The 11,857-nt window shown below is 46.1% G+C and overlaps 1 long non-coding RNA gene across 1 annotated transcript; it reads left to right on the top strand.

Annotated features, from left to right (window-relative positions):
- Positions 1 to 960: 960 nt before the first annotated feature.
- LOC130706404 (uncharacterized) lies at positions 961 to 11,529 on the top strand. Its single transcript, XR_009006673.1, has 4 exons — positions 961 to 1,405; positions 5,664 to 5,767; positions 9,085 to 9,131; positions 9,591 to 11,529. It is a non-coding gene; the product is annotated as an uncharacterized LOC130706404 (long non-coding RNA).
- The last annotated feature ends 328 nt before the right edge of the window (positions 11,530 to 11,857 follow it).

The following is an 11,857-nucleotide window of genomic DNA, read 5'->3' as shown; positions in this document are numbered from 1 at the left end:
CCAAGCTCTACCATCAGCTAGCTCTGCCTACCTCCCCATCAGTATCTCCAGAACCTCCTCATCTCCACCCTGTGCTTCCCTGAAATTGCTTGTGCTTTTCCCAAGGAAACATCTGGTCCCTACACATTCTTTTCCAGGCCACATCAACATTTGGCACTGTACATATCCAGAGCCCCCCCAGATTCTTTGCTTTTACTCTCTCATCCCCAAATACTCTATTTTGGCTGAAGCCCCTCAGCCTTGCTGGCTCATACTCTAAGTGTGTGTGTGTGTGTGTATGTGTGTGTGTGTGGTGTGCTACTTCCACTAGCTCCCTCAGAACAAGGGAGGGAAGCACTCACCACAAGGTCTTGAAGATTGGAAAGATCCAATGAGAGCAGGATTGAGCTCTAAACCCAAATCATTTCTTCTTGCCCTTTCCTATGTCCTTGGGGTATAATTCCTGTCACTACAAATTAGCCAGACATTCTCCCAAACATTCTCCTATGCCTTCATCTCTCAGTGCCCCCCTCCTTTCATTCCCCACTCCCTTCAGAATCACTCAGCTAGAGGTCTTTTCTTGCCTTGTACTTTCCTCTCTGCTCAGGATACCCAACCCCTGTCTTCCCTGGGGCACCTTAGCCCCTGCCTCTCTCTACAGTGGCCCCAATCCTGCTCTCTCTTTCCTGGCCTCCCGAAGCATAGGGGAGACATGGTCCGCTATACCCCCAGCCCCTTACTCTGAAGCCCTATTCTTATGGAGTCTTCTACAGCCCCCGCCCCAAACACTGCGCTGTGAGATCTGCACCAGATTCCCTCCCCTCCCCTTCGCAGCTCTCCAGTAGCCCCTCCCCAGGGCGGTCTTAAGGTCAGAGGCTCTTTCCAGCTCAATTCCGTCCAATCCGTCCCAGTCCAGTCCAACCCGCCCCCAGCCCCCGCCAGATGACTCACGTACGTATTTAACAAGCGAGGAGGGTGATCGGCGGCTGGCAGGCTACAGGGAGGTTCGGAAACCCTCCGGTGGGAACCAGGAGTTTCTGGTCAAAGGCTGTTCCGCGCCTTCAGGGTCAGTCCTCGCTGCATCCCTGTTCACCTTCTTCTCTCTCGGTCTCCAGGCACTTAGGGCAGCCTCACTCGCTAGCCCGCTGGGCGCCGCCACGGGTCTGGGGCACCAGGGCGGGGACGGGGAGAAGACAGCCGATTGTTGAAGAGAGCTTTACTCCTGCGGCAACCCCGCCACCATCCCGGCTACTGCTGCTGGTCCATGACAGCGCTGAGGGCTTCTGACAGGCTACCACTGCGACCTCGCGGAGCATGTCTCCCCTATCCTTTGGGCGAAATGCTGGACAAGCCCCGCTGATCGCTCTCCACTAGCCAGATCTGGCCAACTTCAGTGCCTGGCCCCCGTAAAGAAGATCAGAGCAAGGTATGTAGTTGGGGCAGCGGGGAAGGAACAGGAGGCAGTTGTGCTCTACAACGTGGCCAGCCTCCGCACGAGAAGAAGCACGTGGGAATACGAGTGGGGGGAATCAGGGCTGAGGGAGAGTCCTCCAACACCGACTCCACCTCCCGTAGCTTCAAAGCCCCCGTCAACACCCTGATCTCCCACCCCAAACTTGAAAGTATATATATGACCTCACTTCCAAGGTGCGAAAACCACTTCCTTCTTCCCTGACGTGCCTGGAGTGCGAGCTGGAGAGTCAGATCCTAGAGTGCCAGGGCTGGGTTCTGCAGGGCTGGGTTCTTCCCAGTCAGAGAAATGTAGCATAGGCAGAGGCAAGCCCCCTCCCCAGACTGGGCATGATGATTCCCCACTCCCACTCAGCATTCAGAGGGGGTGGGAGTTCCACTTTGCTCCATCCAGCCCCAGAAGCTTTTCTCCACTAAGCCACAGTTTATTCATCTGTTAAATGAGGCTACCGAAGTCCACTCAGAGGGCTGCTGTGAAGATTACTGGAGGTAATGTATGTGCACAGCTCTTGACACACAGGGGTCACTCACTTTTACTTTTCTTTGCTCTTGACCCTACAACCTTTGAATGATAGAAACCTGGCACATTTCCTATGGGGTGATATTCTTGACCTCGCAGGCACAAATCATGCTGAATTAGCTACCTCAGGGACAGAGGCTCAAGAGACAAGTAGGGGTGGGCAGGAAAAGTCCAGAAGAAACGAGGAACCTGCTAATGAAAGGAGAAACTCTGGTGACTAAAGAATCCCAAGGAGAGGAAGAGCCCTGGGAAGTAGGAGGAGATGCCAGCAGGGAAGTAGAATCTGAGAAAGAGGTAGAGTCCCAGGGATTTGAACAGGGTCACCCCAGGAGAAAAATTAAACCCCCAAAATAAAAAAGATTGAAGCCTCAGATTTAGAAAGGATACTGAAGAAAAAAAGGTGGTGCCACAGAGACATGGGGGACAGTGAATCCCATGAGACCTAGAAACCCAGGAGAAGAAGAAGATTGCAGAAAAGTGGTGGAGTCCCAAGGATGCCCAAAGGAAATAACAGGCTAGAGATGGGACTGCAGAAAATGAGTGGGGTCCCAGTGGTACAAGGAAGAGTCTCTAAAAAACAGTACTCCGGAAAAGGGGTGGAATCAGGAGGAGGGAGAGAAGGTTTCCTGAGAGAGATAAAAACTGCCCTGCCGGGCTTCCCTGGTGGCGCAGTGGTTGGGAGTCCGCCTGCCAATGCAGGGGACATGGGTTCGAGCCCCGGTTGGGGAGGGTCCCACGTGCCGCGGAGCAACTAGGCCTGTGCACTACGGCCGCTGAGCCTGCGGGCCACAACTGCTGAGCCTTAGTGCCACAACTACTGAAGCCCGTGCTCCTAGAGCCAATGCTCTGCAACAGGAGGGGCTGCCGCGGTGAGAAGCCTGTGCACCGCAGCGAAGAGTGGCCCCCGCTCACCACAACTAGAGAAGGCCTGGGCGAGGCGGTGGGGACCCAAGGCAGCCGAAAATAAAAATAAATTAAAAAAAAAAAAAAAAAACTGCCCTGTAGTGCCAGGGATTTAGGGAGAAGAAAACAGAAAAAAGATAAGAGATGCAAGCATAGGGGGTCCCCAGGAAAGGTAAGATTCCAGAAAAAATGGTGAAGCCCCAGGGAAAGATGGAATGGGGGCCTAAATAAAATTTGGACCCAAAGAGGGGTAGGACTCTATATCTAAAGGGAGGGTATTTTAGAAATGAGATAGAACCTTTCAAAAGACTGGCCTGTATATTGGAGGGACATCAGAAAAGGGAAATAGGTCCAGGGATTTGGGGTAGTGATACCAGAAGAAAGAATGAAGAAAAGGGGTAGAATTGCAGAGATGCAGGAAAGGCACACCAGAAAAGTGGTATAGCCCTAAGATGTGGGGAGACCCTGAGAAATAAAAGGCCCCTAAAGGGAGTACAGCTTCAGAGATGTAAGGATGAGTCCCCAGGAGAGACATAAGACACTCCCTCAAAAAAGGCAAGGCCCAGAGACATAGAGAGTAAACCAAAGGAGAAAGTTAGGACTCTATTAAAAAGAAAGATGACTTCTAACAAATATGGGGTTTATTTTGGGGATGAAGAGAATGTTCTCCAACTAATTATTATGGTGATGGTTACACAATTCCGTGACTATAATAAAAACTATTGAAGTGTACACTTTAAATGGTTGAATTATATGGTATCTGAATATCTATCTATTTAGATATATCTAGATATATAGATAGATAGATAGAGGGAGAGAGAGAGAAGGAAGGAAGGAGGAAAGGAAAGAAAGTAGGGAGGGAAGGAGAAAGGAAAGCTGACTTGCCGATATAGGAAGGAGAGCCCCAGAGAGAATTTGGACTCCCAAATGGATGGCCCTAGATATAGAGTGAGGAGACACCAGGAGCGATAGAGGACCCCAGAAAAAAGGTACCCTGCAAAATTGGTGGCATGCAAAAAAGGGGTAACTCCAGTAATTTGGGACAAGTAAGTTGAAGAAGAGACTTCAGAAAAGGGGTAAAGTCACAAAGATGTAAGGAGGGGCTTCTAGGCAAGAAATAAAACTGCCTAAGATGGGGGAGTCCCAGGGCTGCAAGGAGGGGACCCTAAGAGAGAGAGAATTTGCAATCCAAGTTGAAACCCCAGTGATTTGGGAATGGAACTCCAGGGGAGAGGCTGAACCCCAGAGACTTGAAGACCATGATTCTAAGATAGTTATAGAACTTCAGAAAATGGCCACAGCATTAGAGATTGGTTAAATGTATTGTTAAAAAGGTGGGGGGGTGGTAAGCCAAATAAAAGAGACTCAGGACAAGAAGGAGTACCTCATAAAATTTTAGACTATCAGGGATTTCAGGGAGTTGGGGAAGAAAAAATTTCAAGAAAGAGATCGATACCCAGAAAAAAGGCGAATCCCTGGGAGAGAAGAGCAATTCAGCAAGCCAGGTAAACACCCAGAATTTAAGGATGAAGACCCCAGGAGAACAGTGTGATCAATGAAGAAGGGGCTTTGGGGAAAGAGTTTTATCCCAGGAGAGGGCTGAAATCCCAGCCCGGCCACTATCTTTTACTTTTTTGTCCCCCCAGCCAGCTGGGCTGAGATGACTGTGGTTTAAAACTGTGATAGGTTAAGGAGATCCTCAAGGAGGGGATTGGACTAGGCCACAACCCCCAGCTTCAGGGTCTTAATTAAAACATTCCCTGCCCCTACCTCCTTTCTTTCCTTACCTCTGGCACCCACCCTGGCCTTAATCTTAAAGGGCTTATTGACCATTATATTTTAAGTGATATTTGAACAGAGGGGCCTTCTTGTTTTTTTCAGATTTCAGCTGCTTACCTACTTGCCTGAGGTTTTTTCCCCCCTCTTCTCATTTAATGCTCATTTTATTTCTGTTTTAGCTATTTCATTAATATATCATTATTTTTATCATTACAATCACTGTTGTCAGAATAAAGCTAAAATATAAACCTACTAAGGAGAAGTGACATCATGTAATAAGACAAAGTCAAAAACACTGTATTACCTAGTTCTGTATTGAACTTGGGAGTGCTGGAGTAATTCACTTTTCCCAGCTGAGCCTCAGTTTCTTCATCTGAAATTCTCTATGTGATTCTGTGATTCTATAAACCAATTTCTGGACAGCACATTTACTCATCTACCTCAGGGTAGTCAGTTAAGGGAGTTGAGGCAATGGCTGGCACTCAGGGCAACCTATTCCCCCTAGTAGAGTCTCAAGAGCTCTCCAGGTAATCTCACTGCCAAATTATTCTAGTGGTCCTGGCTGGGCTACCAGGGGATCCTGGGAATCCAATTTTTGGTGCAGGTGCAGGAAGATTCTACTTCCATATCGGGCTTGGTGGTCTGACAATCACTGATGCTTCTACCCTGTCAGTGAGTGAGACAAGAGACTGATTGCTTATGCCTGCTGATCACCACTCAGAAGAAAGATTATTAGACTCTAAGGGGGCTGGGGCACCCTGTTATCTCCAATCCTGAGCTCATACCCAAGTGCCTTTAGGTGGGGCACCAGGAGAATCCCAAATGTCTTCAATCAACATATCAAGAAAAGATATCTGAAGGATTATACTGCTCCCACAGAGTGCAATGCCCTCTCAGTTGCTCCCATCCCACAGGAATCCTAATTTATTAAATCAGTCGGCTCAGTCTGAATTGTTTCCAGAGAATGCTGGTTAAATTCCTTTTCTCCTTGTTCTCTCTCTGCCCTACCCAGAACCTCTGCATTTGTTGGTAGCTGCCAAAGAGTAAGAACCTCTGTGGGGTACTGCATTGCTGCTGCTGCCACAAACCCAAGGAGAAAGACCCAGAAAGACCAAGGTTTGTTGATGGATTTTATTGGGGACCTAAAAGTCTAGGAATTATGTGGGTAATATTTTAAAACTAGCACTACTATTAAGCTTATGATAAGTACCCTGTGTCAATTATGAATATGCCAAGCTTGGCTGGTCCCTGGGCATACTCTTTAGCCACTAATAACCAAGTATGCACACCCTGTCCCATGAACGTAACCTCTATGTCTTCTCAGCTCTAACCAGGGTCAAACACAAACGCCCTGTGTCCCAGGTATCTTTCTCCTTCCCATCCCCTCAGCTGAAATGAAGGGTGCCTGCTCTACCCAAAGATCCATGGGAGGGGAAAAAATAAACCATTCCTCTTCCCACCTTTCCCTCCCAAGGAAAACACTCCTAGGATAGAGCATACCCAGCCTTCCTGACTGGAAAGAATAATTAATATTTAGTCTTAAATCTCCCCTTACCTCATCCCCCTACCCACCTTACATTTAGCTAAAGTGAGTCCAGATACAACACTTTCATGTATGTCGAAGCTAGAAGGGAACCAGACTGTCCTCTTCACTTTACAGGTGGTAAACTGAGACCCAGAAAGAAGAGATTTTCTCAGTAACACTGTTAGTGGCAGAATAGGATATAAAACCTGCATTACCATTTCCCTCTCAGCACCACCCCTCCCACCCACTCTCACACACAACTCTGAGGCTTCTTCAGAACTGGACCTATGCATTTACAATGAAATGCTAGCCATCTAGTGTATTTCCCTTCCCAGGTGGATTATCCCTGAAAAGAGGACCTCAGGGCAGATTTACCCTTAACCAAATGAATGTCCTACCAGATACCTTCTAAAGTATCTGGTATCTGGTATCAATAATAGACTGAGAGAGATTGGAGTGGAGCAGGCTAGGAGGGGACCCAAGGAGAAGGAACATGGACAATGTCTTCACTTTGACTTAGATTTATAAAGCCCACTCAGCTCATGCATGACCCCTCTCCATCACAGGCAGTTAACTCTGCACCCCCTACCCCACTCCCTTGCTAAACTGTTCTCCTGAAGCCAGCCCTAAGACAGGTATCTCAGACAGGAGTGAAAAGATAAAAGGCCAAGGTAAACACTCATACTGTTTTATTCCTTACCTACCACTCAGTGGCCCTAGACCAACCTTGGTTATCTGAAGTTTTGTTATGGGAAGTGGAGTTTTCAAGAAGCCCCCATATTATTACTTACCTTGGGCTCTGGACTGCATTTTTTTAATCCCTGAAAACCAATTCCTTTGCCTCTGGTATTATGATACCATGGGCTGCCCACATAGACTTCTTCATCAGATAAGGCTTAGTAGCTAGACAAAGAAATGAGCAATGAAGCTTTGAAATTTCTGGGTTTTTTTTAAGGGAAGAGAGGTGGTATGTGTGGAGGGGATCTATTTATAGATATTGGTTTTTCAAAGACTCCTCTAGGCCCAGAATTCTGGTCCATTTTACACGTCATCTTGGCAATCATCTACCCTGGGAACAGGAATAAGGGGGTGAATACTTACTTTTCTTACTATAGTGTGACTTCTATGTAAATTATGTGAGTGAGTGGTGTTGTGTGTGTTCATGATTATATTTGTGAGTATGGTCGGTTGCACAGGTCAGTTTTACAAGTTTGTGTGTTCATATTTCAGCTAAAATTAATACAGTTAATATTGCTGGTTAACTTTGGCATGAATGAAAACAAACTTCCAAGCACTAAAATTATATGGAACAAAATCCATATATTCTAATTTCCTTAAATACTACAGAAGAGGCCTGTGTGCACATCAGTCTTGGCAGACACACACACACATCACTGGAGAGGATTATCCTTGTAGGGACACTATTGCTGTTTACTTGGCTCTTAGAGTAGAAACAAATTCTAATTTTAGAGACTATATCATTGAAAATGCCTGGGGCCGACTGGAAGCCTAGGAAGCTTAGTTCTTGCTTTGGTTCTTAGAAAAACTCACTATGTGACCTTGGGCAGGTCTCTTCAACTCTCCAGGTCTGTTTTCCTCAACTGTAAACTTGGGCTGATGACATTAGCCTTCCTTTTCTAACAGTTTCGGAAGTTGAGGAGGCAAAGTACCCAACACAATGCCTGACAGAGAGTAGGGCCTCACTAAATAGCAAAGGGCAAAGGCTATACTCTCTACTTCCTCCGCGTCCCTGTCCAGCTTCTTCCCTGGATGGGGGCCAACTCCTTGGCTTCAGGGAAGCATTTCTCAAAGTGATCAGGGTGAATGGTAGGTAAGTAGACTGCTTAGTAAAATCATTTTGAGCCCAGAAAGCCCTATCTTCAACAAGTTTAGAGCAGGAAGTACTGGCATCAGCCCATTTGCGCTTGGACCTCTGCCCAAGCGCAATGGAGTGGTGTTATTCCTTTCTGCTTGCTTCCTTATGGTGGTGAGGGCCCTTCTTCAGGACTATCCCTCCAGAACTTCTATTCCCTCCACCTTCTTCCAACCCTACCCATTCACCTGCTCACAGATTTTTTCTTTTTTTTTGGAGGCGTTGCAGCATCATGTGGGATCTTAGTTCCCCGACCAGGGATCAAACTCGTGCCCCCTGCATTGGAAGTGTGGAGTCTTAACCACTGGACCGCCAGGGAAGTCCCTCATAGATTTTTTAAAGTCATTTCACTGGATGTACAAAAGGGCCAATAGTAAACCCTCCATGGGAGTGGTCACTGCCTCTTTTCAGTTTCAGGGTTGCCAAGTAAGGTACTGTGACCTAAAAAATTATCCTCCTGGATACTGTTGCTATCTTAATCTTATGAGTCCTAGACACTTCAATGGAAATGACCTTGTTATGGGAGAAAAGAGCATGGCTATGCCCTTAGGCAAATTGCTTCTCCTCTCTCCTTTACTTTATTCATCTGCAAAATGGGGCTGATCAGTCCCACCTTGATTGTCTTACAAGGTCTCACAAGGATCCAACAAGACAAAGCATGGTCTTTGTGAACCAAAAAACACAGGCCAAATAATGTGGATACCAAAAAAAACCAACCAACCAAACAAACAAAAAAACACCAGGCCAAATATCCATCAAATATTTATTCTCAAGTCTAAGAAATAAAAATAAATCAATACAAATGAGAGGCAGGGCCATGGACAAGGGCATAATTCAAATATAAATTTAGCCCAAGTACCATTTCTGTTGCCACTAAGAATAGCAAGAGGAGAGATGGAACAGAGGGATGGAAGTATGGATAGCAGTAGAAGATGTCTAACTTTCTCGCCTTAGTTTGATCACCACCTGAAGTTCAGCCACCTGCCCTGTTCTGCATATTTTGAATTTTCATTTTTGGTTTTCTTTTCTTTTCAGGTGATTTCCACATGGGAGATATGGGGACTAAGACAGTAGGGTAAGAGGTAAGGGTAGCTAGGGCAAGGCCCTAACAGATAGTGGGCAGTTCCTTTTTTTCAACCCCAGTGTAAGGGCTGTCCCCCTTACATTTCTGGAGGAGACTTCTTTTGTGGTACAAGTGGTTTGAGGGCCTGCAACATTGCTAGCCCAGAATCATTCTGGCCTCTGACTCTGTGCCCATGGACAAGAGACTCCAAAATCACCCTCTTTGTCCAGGCCACAAAGCTGGAAGCTGGCCACACAGGCTGCTTGGCTGCTGTCTGTTTTGGCAAAAGCCATCCTACCTCCAGCAAGAAAGACCTAGATCCAGATGACTCCCCAGGGACCATGAGGCATTTGGGGGTAGTGAGGTAAAGGTACAGGTTGGAGAGATCCAGCGTTCTTTCTAGGGACATAGAACAGCTGGGGGTGGTTGTGAACCAGTTTGCCTCTAAGTCTGTCTAAAATTTCCCCATTCCTTTTAGGAGAAACACTGTCTCCTCCTTAGGGATAGATCTGAGAGCCAGCCAATGAGACTGAAAGGATCCATGAGATGCAAGTCCAATCCTCTCTGAGATGCTGCTCACAAGCCAAGTGACCAGAGTCCAGAGTCCACAGCTGGGTCCTGGGCCCCTTCAAACTACCTCACAGGGTTGTTGTGAGGATGTCACGAGATCATGTGCCCAACACAGTAAAGAGCTCAATAAATGTCTCTTGAACAGATCCATACATGTGATGGTGCTTTGCAAACTATAAAGCTCCATACCAAATGGTAGAGAGAGTCAGGACACTGTTTTGCAGTCACATAAAGGAAGTGATTTTTGCCACTCATTCTCACCCCTCACTTAAGACTGGGGCATGGGAAGGAAATGGAGAGGAGGGAGAAGTTTGAAATAGGAAATAAAGGAATAAGAGAACAACAAATAAAAGAAGAACCTAAAGGCAGATTATTCTCCAGGGACCAACTTGTATTTGAGAGTGGCAATGAGGATACAGACAGGAGGGACTTAGAACTCTTTCTAGGGACAGAAGAACAGAGTTCAAATGGATCTTAGATATTTACTTCAAGGCCCCAGCTCCTGTTTGCAACACCCCAATGATGGGTAACTGTTTTCTCCCTGAGGCAGCTGGTTCTAATTATAACCAGTTCTAATGGTTAGAAAGTACTTCCTTGTATTAAGATGTTTCCTGCAGCTTTAAATTCTATCCCTTGGTGCCATATAGAAAAAAGCTAATGCCTCGACATCATGTGAGCATTCAATAAGTGTCTGTTGACTGACATATGGGCAGGTGCTAGGGAGGAGTAGATGATCTCCTTTTGTGTCTTCAGGAGCCAGTCAGCACAGCCTTATATTTTACTGAAGGTTCAATAAATATGTGTTGAATAAATGAATGAATGACCATCCCAGGGTAGGCATGACTGCTACAATCTCTTGAGTTGAAATGGTCCATTAAAAGTCATCCAAATCTATCAACCTACCTCTCAAAGAACTCTAAGCCATCCCATAAGATTCTGAGCCTTCAAAATAAGCACCTGGCTGTTCAGTGACTTTGGGCCAAACTGCAATCTTACAGTGAGAAAACTAATCTCTTATTGATCTACCCTCACCCTCTTCCACATCCCAAGGCTGATGGAAGGCAACATCTTAAGTGGAAAATGACTCTCAAAGCTAATGTGTGACAAATGCTCAAATAGAGGGTGCTATGGGAGCACAGGTGCAGGAGTACTTGTGTCCACCTGGCTAGGAGGGGCTGTGTGAGGACATTCTAGAGCTGAGTCTTGAAAGATAAAGAAGCTGCGTGTATAAATGAGGTGGGAGGAGGGGGCAGGTAGCTCAGATAGAGGGAACTTCATGGAGTCCTGAACATGCATTCATGGGAAATAGCAGGAGTTTGCAAAATGGCTAAGGCTTCCTAAATGGGGTCCTGAAATTTGGATGGAGGGGTGGTGAGAGAGCAAATAACAACTTCTAATTCAATTTGATTCTGGAGGTGACCCAGAGTTTGGCAAGAAGCCGGGCCGTGATTAAATAATCACCATAGCTACTATGATCAGCACTGTTCATCTTCACCGCTCTCATCTCATGTGTCACCACTGGCATCATCACCGTTGTCAGGACTGTCATCGCTGCTACCCGAAGTGTCAACATAATTGTTACCATTCCAGCCCACTAGCATTCCGACTATTACTTCACCCATGCTCTTCACCACTGACATCCACCATCACTCTTGTCATGGCCCTCTGAGCCAGTGTTTCTCATATACTCCAGGAAGTTGGGGGGGATATTCTGTCCTTCTGGGGTGTGCTAGGGATGCAACCCAAAACAGCTAACTACAAGCCAAATTTTCTTTGAAATGTTATGTTGTGTATCAAATATTTATGCAAGTTTTGTTTTCTTTGATATAGCCATGTTTGTTTTAAGATAAAAGCAACACTATTTAAATTGTTTACTCCCCCTCCCCCCGCCAAATCTATAAGTAAAACTGATGTTGCATGAAGGTGTTTTGTGTTTACTCTGCCACTTCGTGTATCCTTCGGTGCCTGAACTATTTCCTTGCTTCCATCCCATCATTTTCTGTCCCTGATTTTCAGAGGCAACAGAGCATAACAGTTAAGAGTATGCGTCCTGATGTCAAATAGCTTGGGTTTGAATCATATTATACTGTGGTATGTCCTTGGAAAAATTACATAGCCTCTGTCATTCTGTTTTCACATCTCTAAAACAGAACTAATAATGGTACTTACCCATAG

Source organism: Balaenoptera acutorostrata, chromosome X (genome assembly GCF_949987535.1).
Source record: "Balaenoptera acutorostrata chromosome X, mBalAcu1.1, whole genome shotgun sequence".
NCBI lineage: Eukaryota > Metazoa > Chordata > Mammalia > Artiodactyla > Balaenopteridae > Balaenoptera > Balaenoptera acutorostrata.
Note: the sequence above shows the minus strand (reverse complement) of the source record. Positions and strands in the feature narration are given on the sequence as shown.